The sequence below is a fragment of the Carlito syrichta genome, unplaced genomic scaffold (genome assembly GCF_000164805.1).
Source record: "Carlito syrichta isolate Samal-C Ts95f unplaced genomic scaffold, Tarsius_syrichta-2.0.1 Scaffold74858, whole genome shotgun sequence".
Lineage (NCBI taxonomy): Eukaryota > Metazoa > Chordata > Mammalia > Primates > Tarsiidae > Carlito > Carlito syrichta.
In genome coordinates, this window is record NW_007018954.1 from 223,762 (window position 1) to 232,438 (window position 8,677).

Consider the following 8,677-nt stretch of genomic DNA (forward strand, 5'->3'; position numbering starts at 1 on the left):
TTATTGTAGAAATGAGGTCTCTCCAAATTGCCCAGGCGGGTCTCGAACCCGCGGGTTCAGGCAATCCACTCACCTCGGCCTCCCAAAGGCGTGGGATTACAGGCTGAGTCACCGAGCCCAGCAGAAAGAGCTAATTCTGCCTCCACCATGACCTTGCATTTCCAGCCTCCAGAATTGTGAGGCAATAGAGTTCTGTTGCTTGAGTCACATAGTTTGTGGTACTTTCTTATGGCAGCCCTAGCAAACTAAGATATATGGGGACATACATTGCAGTATTGCTTGGGACAGCTAAAGATCAGAAAGTACCAGCTGGGCATGGTGGCTCACACCTGTAATCCCAGCACTTAAGGAGGCCGAGGCTAGAAGATCTCCTGAGCCAGGAGTTCAAGACTAGCCTGGGCGATATAGTGAGACCTTGTCTCTACAAAAAAATCAGAAAACTAGATGGGTGTGGTGGCACACACCTGTTGTCCCAGCTACTTAGGAGGCTGAGATGGGAGGATCACCTGAATCCAGGAGGTTGAGGCTGCAGTGAGCCATCCATGATTGTGCCACTGCACTCCAGCTTGGGTAACAGAGTGAGATTCCAAAAAGGACGGAAGGAAGGACAGACCATTCTTTTGTTAAGCTTTGGCCCCCTCCCCTATCTTGGGGAGATTAATCTCTATCTGTCTCTCTCTCTCTCTCCCTCTCTCTCTCCAATTTACTTTCTAAATAAACTATATCTTCCAATCGGAAGGAAGGAAGAAGGAACGAAGGAAGGATGGATCAGAAAAGACCTAATATCTATCGGTCAAAACCTGCCTAAATAAATTACGGGGCATCCTTACAATGGAATATTTTCTGGCTGTTCAGAGTAAGGAGGCAGTGTAACATGTAGTGATTGGAATTATCTCTGAGGGCTATTTTTAAATGAGAAAGGCAAGGTGCAGTTGGATATACAGAGGGCTTCATTTATATAAAAACAAAAGAAACAATAAATCAAAAAATTAGCCGGGTGTGATAGCATGCGCCTGTAGTTCCAGCCACTTGGAAGGCTGAGGCGGAAGGATCGCCGGAGCCCAGCAGGTTGAGGCTGCGGTGGCCGGAAGGGGCCACTGCATTCCAGTCTGAGCGACATAGTGAGACTCCAACTCAAAAAAAATAAAAAGAAACTTACAAAGTAATCTGCTAGAGAACAAACAAAATTACAAAATAAAGGGAAACAAAGCAGAATACATATGTGCAAATATTTGCTCCTAAATGCACAGATTCTATCAGAAAAGATACATAAGAAACTGCTAACGTGGCTTGTTCCTGGAGATCAGAATCAGTTCAAGGACTGGAGAAGAAGATTTTGTCTCTACTATAGGCATACCCGCACCTTTTGAATCTTTACATTGTTAATGTATCACCTGTTTAAAAAAAAATCTCATGTAGAACATCAAGAGGCCTCTAGTACTTCCAAAATGATCACTGAAAAGAGAAAATACAGCCATTTTGGCTTTTCATTTTTGGGAAATAACTATTCGTAACTGAAATGGGTTATTTGAGGAGGTGATATCTTCTCTCTTATCTCTTCATTGAGAAACAAAACACACTTTGTTTTTAAGATAAGTAAATAGCCAACTGCAGTGGCTCACACCTATAATCCCAGCATTTTGCAACCAGTCTGAGCAGCATGGCAAGACCTTGTCTCTACAACAAACAAAAAAAACAGCCAGGCATGGTGATGCATGCCTGTGGTTCTAGCTACTTGGAAGGCTGAGGCAGAAGGATGACCTGAGCCCAGCAGGTCAAGTCTGCAGTGGCCATGAGCATGCCATTGCACTCCAGCCTGGGCAACAGACTGAGACTCCGACTCCAAAAAAAAAAAGGATATGTACATAAATCACCAAGGTCAAGGTCAAGGTCAAGTACAAGATACAAGAATTCCAAAGCCCCATGTGGTGAAAGCAAGCATATCTATTTTCAATTCATGGCATGTAGTTAAATTTCTTTTTTTTTTTTTTGAGTTGGAGTTTCACTCCATCGCCAAGACTGGAGTGCAGTGGCCGCTCCCAGCCACTGCAGCCTCGACCTGCTGGGCTCCGGAGATCCTTCCGCCTCAGCCTTCCGAGTAGCCGGAATTACAGGCGCGCACTACCACGCCCGGCTGATTTTTGATTTATTGTAGAGATGAGGTCTTACCAAGTTGCCCAGGCGGGTCTTGAGCCCGCAGGCTCAGGCAGTCCACTCACCTGAGCCCGCAAGCTCAGGCAGTCCACTCACCTTAGCCTCCCAAAGGCGCGGGATTATAGGCTGAGCCATTGAGCCCGGCTAGTTAAATTTCTTATCCATGATGATTTTAGTATACATTCAGTTCTCAAATCAAGCCTGACAAATTATGTTTAAATCATTGTCTATAAACCATTTTTCCTTATAAAATTAATTTCAAGTCTATTAAACAGTAGGCATCACTTATTAAATAGAAAATGGTCAAAAGCAGTCTTTAAAAATAATGAATCTTTTTACACATAAACTTTCTAATGCAATCTTTGGGATCAGATTTGTCTAAAATACAATAAATTTTCTCAGCTTATTGTCTATATCTTGCAAAAATGATGAAATAATTTTTTCTTACTTAAGAAAGGATTTGCAGAGTCACTGATTGCCGTGAAAATTATTCAAATGGGCAAACATGTTGAGAAAGGCAGCCTGGGCCAGCCACGTATGGTTGTGCAGGCTGTGAACTGCACAACTTCAAGCACCATTCAGATCATAATCCAAATTGTACCTTGTAGTACCAGTCATGCACATCAGCCCTGTGACTTCTGGAAATGCTGGGGAGCCATAGAAGGCTTTTGGGCAAGAGAAGGTAGATGTCAGTTGAGGTCACAGGGATTAAGAGGCCAGAACCTCATGCAGACAGCCTCCCATCTCTCTAGGTTGGCCTCCCTTTTGGAGGCTCTGGCAACAGTGATATCTGAAGTTTTCTCTGAGCCTTTAACCTTGGTTTTCCTAAGGCTGGGGGCAAGGACCTACCAAGGCCCACAATCACTTCCTTGGCCTGTACAACTCAACGTCCTCTAATCACTCAGCCATTAAGAAGCAAGGACAGAGCCGGGCTCGGTGGCTCAGCCTGTAATCCTGCGCCTTTGGGAGGCCGAGGTGAGTGGATTGCCTGAACCCACGGGTTCAAGACCCGCCTGGGCAGTGAGACCTCATCTCTACAATAAATCAAAAAATCAGCCGGGCGTGGTGGCGCATGCCTGTAATTCCGGCTACTCGGAAGGCTGAGGCGGAAGGATCGCCGGAGCCCAGCAGGTCGAGGCTGCGGTGGCCGGGAGCGGCCACTGCACTCCAGTCTGGGCGGCAGAGTAAGACTCCAACTCAAAAAAAAAAAGAAGCAAGGACAGGAAACGGCCCCACCATGCCCCTCACCTTTCCTCCTACCCTAACGAAGGCAGAAGTGGCTAGGTCAAGAGGTGACATGGAGGACACTGGACCTTAAAGACATTCAGGACATTTGGTCTCCAAGACCAGCTCTATCACTGCCTGGCTGTGTGACATCTGGCACATCTATAAGCCTCTCTGGGTTTCTGCCTCCCTATTTACAAAGTAAAAAAGAATGATTGCCATTCCTTCTCTGCCTCTTGGAGAAATAGACAAAAGTAGAGAAAAAAACCATTTAGCAATTATTTCACTGGAAATACAAGAAACTCAAGCATTCCAAGTATCATTAAACATAAAAAATTTAGCCAGATGCAGTGGCTGACACCTATAATCCCAGTGCTTTGGGAGGCCAAGGTGGGTGGATGGCTTGAGGCCAGAAGTTTGAGAACAGCCTGGGCAATATAGCAAGACCCTGTCTCTATTTTAAACATTAAAAAATAATAATAATTTTTTTAAAGAATCAGTAGACTGAGAGTCAGGAGGCCTTACCCTAAGTGGCTATAAAACCTTAAACAAGTCTCATAGCCTCTCTGGGTCTTCACCTTATCACGTGCCAGATAGCTAAGCTTGAGCTGACTCAGTAGTTTGCTGACCTTTTCACCACAAAAGTCTGGTTTTTTTTTTTTTTTTGAGTTGGAGTCTCACTCTGTCGCCCAGACTGGAGTGCAGTGGCCGCTCCCAGCCACCGCAGCCTCGACCTGCTGGGCTCCGGCGATCTTTCCGCCTCCAAGTAGCCGGAATTATAGGCATGCGCTACCACGCCCGGCTGATTTTTTGATTTATTGTAGAGATGAGGTCTCACTGCCCAGGCGGGTCTTGAACCCGTGGGTTCAGGCAATCCACTCACCTCAGCCTCCCAAAGGCGCGGGATTACAGGCTGAGCCACCGAGCCCAGCTAAAAGTCTGTTTTATTATTTTCAAACACAGACCTCATATTTGGTAAGATTTTATCTCCCAAGCTGCACTTAGGTAATTATTCTATACTTAATAATTATTAAGTAATTATTGCTACAATTATAAGGGATATTTTTAATTGTGACAGAATTTATGGGCTTACATAACCAAAAAGTCTAGTACTAGGGATAGCTTCAGGCAAAGCTTGATCCAGCAGCTGTTACCAAGGACCTATGTTCTTCAGTCTCCTGGCCCTACCTCCTATGATGTGTCACAAGGTGGCTGCCAGAATCTCCTGGCACTGCTTGTTTTTCTCTTTTTTTTTTTTTGAGTTGGAGTCTCACTCTGTTGCCCAGGCTAGAGTGCAGTGGCACACTGCTTATGGCCACCACAGCCTCGACCTGCTGGGCTCAGATGATCCTTCCACCTACAGGCACGTGCCACCACGCCCGGTTAATTTTTTCATTTATTGTAGAGATGAGGTCTCGCCAAGTTGCCCTGGCTGGTCTCTAACCATGGGCTCAGGCAATCCTCTCACCTCGGCCTCCCAAAGTGCTTGGATGATAGGCATGAGCCACTGCACCCAGCCGCTTTTCTCATTCATAATCAGCAAGAAACAGAGAGTTTGCTTCCCAGTTAGATCAAAGAAAAGACCCAGAATTGAGACTCCTAAACTCTGGTTAGCCTGACTTGGGACTTGTACCTTTTTCTGACCAATTCCTATCGCCTAAAGGATGAAATGTTTGAGTTGCTTAAGGCAGTTAGGCCCCACCCCTGGAACGGCTCATGCCTTGCCAGATCTCATGGCTGCGAAATTTCCAGTAGTGTCAGGAGTGAGGAGCCGGGCACGGGTGCTGGAGAGACGACCAGCAAGTCTCCCACGTTTATTGGCCAGCGGTATCACTAACTGCCATTGGGACTTCCGACCAGCATGTGAACTGCACATTCGTGACCCCTATGAGCTGATGTCAGCCCGGCCCACAGCAAGCTCCTGACTCTGTGGTTAGAGCTGACCCAGCCGCAAGTTCATCTGTGTCCAACCTCCCGTTCTCTCCTCCTGTCTGAATCTCCACCGACAGCTCCATGGGAGACCTCAGGAGAGCCCTGGCGTTCCTTCCAGCTCTAGTTCCCAGGCCTGTGGCTGCTTTTGTCAGATTCAAGGGGACATCTGTGAGCTGGACGTGGCAAAGAGGACGCCACAGAGAGGTACACAGCAGACCATCACTGGAAGCCCTCCGACTCACTTGTGCAGTCCGTCACTGAGCATTTGCAAACACCCGAGTCAGGTCCTGTGCTGGGAGCGCAGAGGCCAATGAGACTGGCCCATTCCTCAGGAGCCCGTCAGCTGGGGAAACGGTGGTGCCGCAACAGCTTTGGTTCAGCTGGAAACACTGAAGGAGGCATTCCCCCTCCCAGGCCAGAAAGCAGCAGGACCCCTCAGCCCAACCCTCTACTCTCCAGGCTTTAGGGCAGGCTACAGGGGCTCTCCAGCAGCTTCAAGGCTGTCACCAGCGCAGACTGGGGGTTGTTCAATGCCAAGACCCCACTGGACCTGCTCAGGGCTTTGCAGAATCCTCCCTGGCCCCTGCACTGCATTAGATGTGGGGTTGAGGGGAGTTGTAGACAGACTCAACATTTTATCCACTTTCAAGCCCCACATCATCCTGGATCTTCAAGATCAGGTGGATCCACCTGTTAAGGGAGTGCAGCATGAAGCCGAAGGGGAAGCTTCACTCCAGACCATGCTTTCCAACCAGTAGCTGAGACTCTGCCCTGCCCTGGAGTTAAGCACTGCCCTGACCAGGTTCCAGGTGAGTCACCGGTACTTCTGTGTGGGTCTGATCCCATGCCAGGGACCTTGGGATGGAGAAAGCCTGGCTGGTCCCATCTCAGCTCTACCCAAATTAACTTGGCCGGGGCCTAGTTCTCTGTTCTATCCTGGTCACATCTATAAAAGAAAGGTTGCTGGCTTATCAGTCTCTATGGGGCTTTCCGGCTCCAGCAGTCCGATTCAAGGGTTCAGAGAAGAGAAAGGAGGGGTAGCTAAATGGGGGAGGGAGCGGCGAGAGAAGAGGAGAGACAGGAGGGTCATCTGGCCAGGGCCCCAGAGACAAAAAGATTGCAAGTTTAGACTTGGATGTTATCTCCAAATAGGATTATACACAGTCCCAGAACATACAGTGACAGAACTAAACGAAGACGTTTGGCCCTGTCACCAACACATACCATCTGTGAGACCCCTAAAAGCACATGTGTATTTTTTTAAATAAGCATTTGAATTTTGGAAATCACTTTAGGTTTATGAAAGAGTTGCAAATACTCAGTACAGAGAGTATCCATGTGCCCTCTCCCAGTTGCAGTTGTACTAATGTCATCATTTTATACCGCCGGGGGGACATATGTCAACACTCAGAAGTCCTATGTGGATACATCATTATTCACTAAACCACAGGCCTTATTTGGATTTTAAGCATTTCCCTTACTACTCTCTGTTCCAGGAGCCAAGCCAGTGTCCCATTTTGTATCCAGTCAGCACCACTCTGGATGTCCCCTGGTCTCTCTTTCTATCCTTCTGTGCTTGTTATAACCTTGACAGTTTTGAGGAATCCCAGTCAGGTGTTTTGTAGAATGCCCTTTAATTTGGGCTTGTTGGATGTTTTTCTCTGGGGCTAGGAGGTTTTAGAAAGAATGCCAGGACAGGTGTGATGGCTCATGCCTGTAATCCCAGCACTTTGGTTTACTGGTTTTCTCTTTTTCTATCTATTATTTAAGATTTTCTTATCCATTATTTAAGGTTTTGGGGGGGGGTTGTTTTTTTGCATCAGAGCCCAGGCTAGAGTGCAGTGGCATGCTCACAGCTCATTACAGGCTGGACTTCTTGAACTCAAGCAATCCTTCCACCTCAGCCTCGCGAGTAGCTGGGACTACAAGTGTGTGCCGCCACATTCACCTAATTTTTTTTATTGTTTTGTAGAGTTGAGGTCTCCCTATGTTGCCCAGGCTGGTCTCAAACTCCTGGGCTCAAGCAACCTCCCCCTTCAGCCTCGCTAAGTGCTGGGATTACAGGCATGAGCCACCATCCCTGGCCTTCTTCTCTATCTAATATTTAGATGCACACTCAAGGGAGGAGGAGGCAATAATTATACTCCACCTGCTAGAGGGAGGAGACTCTACATTTCATTATTGGGAAATCTTCTGTAAGAAAGGTTTGTCTCCTCTCCCCCAGTTAGTGAGAGATTCAATAATTTATTTATATCAGCATAAATAAGATTTATTTTTTTGAGTTGGTGTCACACTCTTGCCCAGTCTGGAGAGCAATGGCACGCTCACGGCCACTGCAGCCTCGACCTGCTGGGCTCAGGCAATCCTTCCGCCTCAGCCTTCCAAGTAGCTGGAACTACTGGCACACACCACCATAACCGGCTAATTTTTGATGTATTGTAGAGATGAGGTCTCACCAAGTTGCCCAAGCTGGTCTTGAACCCATGGACTCGGGCAATCCTCTCACCTCAGTCTCCCAAAGTGCTGGGATTACAGGCGTGAGTCACCGAGCCCAGCCAAGATATTTGTATACTTTGGGTTATAATCCAGTATTCCTCTGTTATTTATTCTGTTGCTCAAATTGCTCCAGCCTTGGCCACTGGGAATTCTTTTGGTTCCTGGGTCCCTTGACACACCCGCATCCTTTTGTTTTTTGAGAACTTCCTAATGCTCTGGCACCATGAGATGCTTCAGACTTATCTTTTCCCTATCCTAGCCCATTTCTCCAAGGAAATAATGTTTTGTTTTGTTGTGTTGTGTCAGGGTCTCACTCTGTCACCCAGGCTGAAGTACAGTGGCATAATCACAGCTCACTGCCACCTCAGACTCCTGGGCTCAAGTTATCCTCCTACCTCAGCCTCCTGAGTAGCTAGGCCTACAGGCACATGCCACCATGCCTGGGTAATTTTTTATTTTTTTGTAGAGATAAGGTCTTGCTATGTTGCCCAGGCTGGAGTGCAGTGGCACGCTGCTCACAGCCACCACGGCCTTGAACTGCTGGGCACAGAGGATCCTTCCGCTTCAGCCTTCCAAGTAGCTGGAATCACAGGCACATACCACCACGCCCAGCTAATTTTTTTGATTTATTGTAGAGATGAGGTCTTTCCAAGTTGCCCAGGCTGGTCTTGAACTCGTGGGGTCAGGCAGTCTTCTCACCTCAGCCTCCCAAAGTGCTGGGATTATAGGTGTGAACCCCTGCATCCGGCCACCACATATATCAATTTTTGTAACCGTGTCGTGACAAGTTGTTTTTTTGTTTTGTTTTGTTTTTTGAGTTGGAGTCTCACTCTGTCGCCCAGACTGGAGTGCAGTGGCTGCTCCCAGCCAC